General features: G+C 36.9%; 1 long non-coding RNA gene across 1 annotated transcript; it reads right to left on the bottom strand.

Annotated features, from left to right (window-relative positions):
• Positions 1 to 243: 243 nt before the first annotated feature.
• LOC106071295 (uncharacterized) lies at positions 244 to 7,096 on the bottom strand. Its single transcript, XR_008775743.1, has 4 exons — positions 6,873 to 7,096; positions 2,931 to 3,125; positions 1,720 to 1,871; positions 244 to 1,127 (listed from the first exon to the last, which is right to left on the bottom strand). It is a non-coding gene; the product is annotated as an uncharacterized LOC106071295 (long non-coding RNA).
• Between the last annotated feature and the right edge of the window lie 869 nt (positions 7,097 to 7,965).

Raw genomic sequence — 7,965 nt, 5'->3', positions numbered from 1 at the left:
TAATAAACACATTAATAAATATTGTTTGGAAATTTTAAATAACTGTTGACCAAACCATGTAAACTCTCGTAAAATTGTACCTTTTATAGACGTACATTCAGCCACCGTTAAATGTTAATTTTATATAGATACTTCCCCCCCCCCCCAATCAAACTATACACTAGACATTAGCGTTGTATGGGCATACTGCCACAATGCACAGTCATACTTTAGATACTAATAAATTATTTAGAACTGCGCACAAACATAAAATACTTTTTTTATTATTCAGTACAAGATTACATTGCCAAAAACACATAAGACAAAACCGTAAGTTCCATATGTACACAACAATTAATGTTAACATCATTCAGAAATTGTTCAAACTTGTCCTCTGTTGCAGACACAGGTACGCTCACTTGAAATTTTATCAGTTAATTTTTTTATTGGAAAACAGATAGATTCAAATAAATGTATAGTTTATTAATAAAATTCATATATTTCATTTAAGTTCCTGGGTGTCACCTTAAATCGCTATATTCAATATACACAATTTGTTGTGACGAGCTTTTTTTTTTAATTATTATTTTTGTATGCCAGTGGACCGTGAGTGATGGTTGTATTTGTTGTATGTTAAAATCTACTTGTCATTAATCCGCGCCGAGTAATTGTATATTTACATTACCTCCACAATTTTTTTTAACTTTTGTCTAAGTATGCCTAAATAATGACCTCGGTCCTAGATCTAGATCTATGTCTTAAAGAGGAACCTTTTATATGAGCAAAAAGATATGCAAAACGGTACCTCTTAAATTTTATTAAAGGAAGCTAAACTGAATTGTGACTAGGCCTAAATATGTCTCTAGGGGAAAACGCATTCTTTCGACGTATCGCGTATCACTATTAAATGTATTTGAAAGGAGGTCATTAGTATGTAGGCATATGAATTCCTAAATACTTAAACCCGGCACTGCATTTTTATGAGTAATTATAAGCCTATATATTTCATATTCCTGTGACAGGCATCAGAAAAACATTCTCGTGCTTTTGACAAACTTCATCTCACGCGCCAACTGAGCAAGTGCGCATGTGTAGCAGCAGAGACTCAGACATCCGGAAGTAATGGAAGCATCGTAGCTCAGACTTCCCTGAAAAAAAAAAATTTTTATAAATAAATAAAATTTAAGAAATCACACACTCTTGATAGATCTATTAGTACGGTATTGGGACAAAAATTTAGAAGCATGTTTTTATTTAATAAATTGAAACTCAGAATTGGTCAAGTATATCAGAAAATGTTTCGGAACATAGGCATACTGGGTGCTAATGCCGGCCCTGGCATTACTTACTATTGACCCACATCTTGCGTGCCATATGATGAACGTCCGTTTGTAGACTGGTGTACCTAATGTATTTCGCTTCAACAGGGAGATAATCTTAGAGGCTATGTGAAATCCGAAAGTGTGAAAACAAATCTACAGTATGTAATTACACACAAAAAAAGACACTTCATTGAATGCGTTTTCTTTAAAAAATAATAGCGTCATTAAACTCAATTCATTAACGACTTATTGTACTAGAACTCAATTTAATAACGACTTCTTACCAAAAATAGTGTCATTCAACTCAATTTAAAATCAATTTTTTTAACATAAGTAATTCCATTTGAACTCAATTTAATAACGCTAGCATAACAGATATAGTTTCATTAATAAATTGGAGACACATCTAATCACTGACCTGTATGTTCTCTCTTCCCTTCATGAAAACTCGGAGACCAAAGTGCGAGGCAGTATTGCAGCAAACGTAACAGAAAGCGTTGCAGCAGGATTCTCCCATGTCCTGGGCGATCATACACTGAAGCAAACAGGGACAGAAGCATGCGAGGAGACCTGTAGTTGGGGGGGGGGGGGGGGGGGGGGGCAAAATTTTAAAGGGACATAATTTGAAATCTAAAGGGAGTGAATAGTGAAAAAATTGAAATCCTAAATGTAATTTGAAATATGCAAGCTAGTCTATATGAGATTACTTTAGGTGTGTATTTCAACAAGAGCAACAGAGGCTGGATGTTTAAGTGATACATCCTAAAAGAGTTGAAACTGTGGATTAATAGCTTTATCGGATAAAACACCATTACAGTACACCAGGTATTTACTACGTGACCTGCTAGTGACATAAATAAGAGACAGATTTTATTTACATTATATCTGTAATATGTGAGAACTTTTTCATCCAGATAGTTATTTTTCAGTAAAATAATGTTGCCCTTAAGGCGTTATTGTGTACCAAATTAAACTTTCAATAGACAGGACTACGAAAAGAAACTCTTAACGTTGTAAGAGCGAGTTAGATCAAAAATAACTCAAAAGTTTATCATCGCTCATCAATAATGTGCAAGGACCAAGGGTTTGGAAATCGCTTCCCATTAGTTAGCCTCCTGCAGTCGTAGAACGATCATTTGAAAGACCGAGGTATATTTATAATAATTTCAACAATTCTAGTAGTGTCGCATTTGTCCCTCAAAAGTTACGTTCTGTGGGGGGTTTTAGTTGTTTTTTTTTTTTTGTTTTTTTTTTGGTGCACGGACCAAAGGTTTAGAAATCTGGAAATCGCTTCTCATTATTAAGCCTCCTGCAGTCGTAGAACGATCATGTCGAAGAACATGTGACTGTGACGCCCCTGTTTTTGAGAGACCATATAGAATAAACACTTGCAATATTCAATAATAGCATTAGAGCCTATTTTTTTAAAACTTAGTTAGATTGATTTGCCATTTTATCTTATGTTGTTTATGTTTTTTATTGTCTTCAATCGCCAGAGCTTACACTGCACACCTACTCACAGCATAAACTGCAGTAATAATCACATCAAAAGCACCGCAGAGATATTCACAGCATAAGTACTGCAGCAGAGATACATGTTGTGGCATCATATACTTCAGAGATACTCACAGCTAGTGCAGTCGTCAAAACAGGCACACAATCCACTAATCCAGTTTCTGGGAGGAGGAATCGTTCTTCCTTGACCTACGATTTGTGGTTGGGTGGTGACGATGATGTTGGTAGTGGTACTAGTTGCCGCTGTCGACTCGTTAGCTGGCTGCTGCAAGTTCATAAACTCGAACTGATCCATTGTATATAAGCTGTCTGATAAAAAGGCACAAATTAAGTTTTGGCTCTACCATTTTGGCGCGAAAGTTTCTTGTGATTTTTTTTATAATAACGATTTTTTCACTATACTATCTATAGTATAAAGCAGAAAGTAAGATTTATGTGTATGTATGTATGTATGTATGTATTTCCAGAAAAAATCAAAACACTTTGACCAATCTTGATATAAATTGGCATAAATGCTCCATATATCATGGCGGAGACCGTAGTGTATGTTAAATGTCCCTCCCACAACCAGAGGGCCATAAAAAAGAGACAAAAAAGTATCTAATTGTATCTTTATTAAAGAAAGAAACTTTTTAACAAATCGGGTAAAACCGTTTTCACAGAATTTTATATTTGGATATGAATATGTCGGCTGAACAAGTAAACCCATTTTCACAGTCTACTTTTATTTTCGTGGCAAAGTATTTTTAAAAATGTGAAGGGAACACTATCCATGTTTGACATAGATCTAAATTCAATTCACTAGATCAGTAATACTCAGATTAAGGCACACCGGCCGCGGATCATATCCGGCTATTTGTAGATATATATTTTAATTGGTTTGACTATTTCACGGAAGAATGTTGCTAACTATTGATGGCTTAGTGATCACTGTTGTTAGTCGCTTACTCACAAACTATAAACTCACAAAGAAAAAAACACGTCTTCTCACTCTGGCATCCTGGAATCGTCTGGCGTACCCAACCTGCATAGCCACCAACCAATCGTTAACTTCTTCTCACCATCACCATAGAAACACACACACACACACACCATAACTCTGGTCATGAGATGTGTTATCCAGACATGTCATCTCAATGGCCCCGGGTTCGAACTCTACCCGCTGCAATCCCCAACCATCTTGTGGGAGGTTTAGATTAGGATGTAATAATCTTCAATTCTGAGGGAACACTCAAAACATGTAAAAAATGCAAACTATTAAAGGTTAGATTCCTACCTGAGACCCACCCCCATAAATAATAGACAAGGTGTGCGCAACGCAATTGATGTCAATGTTTTTTTTTTTTTTGATTTGTTTTATCTGTTGCATTTTACGTCTCGAGAGACTGTCTTTTCCCTTTGCAACTTCTTGTGTGACTAAAGAGGCCAATCCTTGATACACAGCTGCGATCGCAGGTTGGGCATATGCAATCACCAGGCGCCGTTGCATTTTCACACTTCTTTCTGCTTCTGTTGTGTATGACATCTGCAATCCGTGACCCTTCCTTTATGCTATCTCTCCATGTAGATCTATCCAGTGCCACCTCTTCCCAGCTGCCAAGCCAGCCAAGGCGTCTGCTGCTGATAACAGAGCGGATGTCCTGGCACCTTGCTCTTCGTATCACTTCCTCATTGGTTATCTTATCTTGCCACCTTATTTTAAAGATCCATCGGAGGTGGAAGACATTCAGCTTTTTTTTCCTGCCATGAGTAGGTTGACCAAGTTTCACTTCCGTATACAAGGTGCTCAACACACAGGTCCGGTAGACTAGGGCTTTAGTACTGTTAGTCAGCAATATGTTATTCCAGACTCTTTTCTGGGTGGCCATTGCCTTGGCTATCCTGTTGGCTATCCTGTTGTTAATGTCTTTATCCAGTAAAGTGTTATTGGATATGATTTAGCCAAGTTAACAAAAGTGATCAACAATTTCTAGTGGTTGGCCATTGATGCTTCAATTAACTAAATCATTTTCGTGTGAACAAAGAATTTCATCGATTTTTTTTTTCAATAATTTTTAGAGCACCGGAAAGAAAATAGCCGCTATTTATTTAGTTTTGGACACTATTAAAGCACACACTCACGTTCACATTATAATATTATTGTTACAACAATATTTACTCAACAAACTTAAATCCTAAATGTAATAGACAAAAATAATTATTATTCTTTAAATTAAAATTGAATACAAACACATATTTTAAAAAAAATATATATGTATCATTCTTTATTACATGGGTCTATATAATGTCGCAGAACTCAAAGCCAGACAGACAGACGGACAGACAGACAGAGTGAGGTGATATGAGGGAGGTAAAAATAAAGCATTGAATTCCTTGCTTCAAAACGATGCTTGAAAGCAATAACAAATCATCAATGCAACAGAGATCACAAACTAGCGCCTTGTGCTTACAGAACAAACGCACTACCGTCTACTTCCGACAAATTGACAGAGCTTTTTTGAATATTATCAATCCAATGCACCTATGTGTAGGCAGTAACATACTGTATTTAGAGATTTTTTCAGTGATATAAAACAGGTGGCTCCATCTTTAAATGATATAATCTTATTTATTCTTTATGTTGACTCCATAGGAATTGGATATGATACCTTAAATCTCCTTTCATCTTCATCTATCCCTCAGCTCTGTTGAACCGTTGGGAACCACACAAGATCTGTTGACCGTCGTTCTCCATTTCTCTGTCTTTGGCCTTGCAAAGGATTTCTTTCATTGACAGGCCTTTCCTTTTATGTTGTCTTTCCATCGCTTTCTCTGTCTGATTTTTGCTAGAATTCCGCCATATTTGCTTCATAATGCCGCTTATATGTTGTTGTTTTTTAAAAGCCAAACTTTGTTTTTATAAAATAAACATGTTCGCTTATTATCATGTTCCACACACACTTTTCCTTTCTTTTTTTTTTTTTCTACATTCAGAGTCCCATTTCATAAAAGTACAAATGTTAAAGGTCATGGTATCAGGGTGGGAAGCGTGGTCGAGAGGCTAAGTGCGCTTGAACTTGGCTTGGCTTGGCTACCTATGTATGAGGTTCGACACCCGCCTCGGGCAGACTTATGTCCTGCAGAGTTATGTTTACTGAGCGCCTGAAGGCAGCAAACCTTCTCCTAGATAACCCCCTCACCCCACCCCACCCCACTGGACCACAACTGAGATTGGACCAAAGCGCCCTGGACGTGCTATAAGCTATTCTAAAGCCGTTTGCATAAATGTGTTAAAAAATATGGTAAATAGTCATAAAATAGCCTCCCGTGTTTGTTACTATTAATAGTGGATAGTTGTAAAAATTGTGCATTTTTATGGAAAAACTGATTGCAGAGTTCATTTTAAAAATTAAATTTTTCGTTTAATGATAAGAAAAATGTAGCCGTTGCATCACACTTTGAATGGTTTAAAATATCATGATGTCGGATTTTCAATATCTTTTTTAGTTTACGAGATCTAAACGGGACGGACGGAGAGACATTCCACACAAAACTAATAGCGTCTTTTTCCCTTTCGGGAGCCGCTAAAAAGTGAGGAGCTTAACGTATATAAAGATATTTTTTTCAACGCCCAATTTTTTTTAAAAGGGGGGGGGGAATACAAAGATTTGTATCCATGTCTAACGGACCTTATTTACCAATCTTAAACAAACAACATTGAGCCACGTGCTTCCCTATCTCATCAATACAACTTACGACCTAATTTAAATCAACAATGAATATCACGTGACAGTATTCGTCGTAGTGTTATCAATGGTTATCACGAGGCCGTTCATTTTGGTAAATGAGGTCCATTAAAAAGAAATCAATTTATATTTTTTAAAAATACCGTCTGACCTATATATGAAGGACATACATTTTTATGCAACGCAAACGAAAAACAAAATTAATTAAAATATTTTTAATAATCCTACAACATCAATGCGTTTTACTTTATACTTAGAGTGTATCTGACTTATCCATTTCAAAGGTATATAAACTGGATTATTAAATCTAATTGCCATTTGTTTTACTTACCAAAATGTGATGGATTTGTTGTGTCAAACCATTAGCCTTGTTGCTGTCCAATAGAAAGCAACACAACTAAGTATCTTTCGTTTCAATCTCACCAGTGCGTAACGGTTTAAAATAACTGTCAAGCAGTGTGTGCTATTAATATTCCCTTGCATTAGATCTGACAGGACGGCTGAGTCTAAGAAGAAGAAAGACGAGTGGCTGTGTGTGTGCATCAACATCAAGTACTGTAACAACTACACGGTAAAAAAGAAAATGTGCTGTCCTGGATCGAGAACTACTGGCGCTCTTATTGAGACCTTTTTATTTGCGACGAGACTTTGGTGTTATTTACATAGTCCTGGTTTATGTTTCGCCTACAGCCAAGACGGAAGTTGCAGCTGCAATCATCGCTGACGTAGTGCATGAGTTTCAGACAAGGTCACCGGACGCACCAGTAATTATACTAGATGATTTTAATAAACGCACCTTGAAGGTTGACCTACCCACCTTCTACCAATACATCTCATGCCCAACAAGAGAGAACAGAGCTCTGGACTTATGTTACTGTTACTTCAAAGGGGGCGTTCACATCTCGTGAAAAGCCACCACTAGGATCATCGGACCACAAAACAGTACACTGCTGCCTAATTACCGCACGAAACTTAAAGAAGGCAAGGTCATTCAAAAAACCGTGCAAGAATGGACTCAAGACAACATTCTCAAACTACATGGTTGTCTAGACTGCACCGACTGGAATTTATTTAAAGAGACCACTTCAAATCTGGAAGAATAGGTCGAAGAATTACATTAAATTCTGTGAAAACATGTGTATCAGTACTAAGAGTATCAAGATATACCCCAACAACAAACCATGGGTCACTACAAAAATAAAACGAGAAATCATCCAAAAGAAAAGGGCGACAGACAGGAAAGGAAAGGAGCTCAACGAAATCTCAACGTCGTTGTGGAGGAAGGGAGGAGAAACTACCGCACCAAGCTGGAAGACTCGACAAGTGACATGAGACAGGCGTGGGGTATTCTGAACAAAATGTCAGGAGCACAAGTCAAAAGTAAAAGTAATCTTTCTACAAGACACGACAAAACATTATCCAAC

This window comes from Biomphalaria glabrata, chromosome 17 (genome assembly GCF_947242115.1).
Source record: "Biomphalaria glabrata chromosome 17, xgBioGlab47.1, whole genome shotgun sequence".
In the NCBI taxonomy this organism is placed as follows: Eukaryota; Metazoa; Mollusca; class Gastropoda; family Planorbidae; genus Biomphalaria; species Biomphalaria glabrata.
This window is presented reverse-complemented; position numbering and strand designations above follow the sequence as displayed.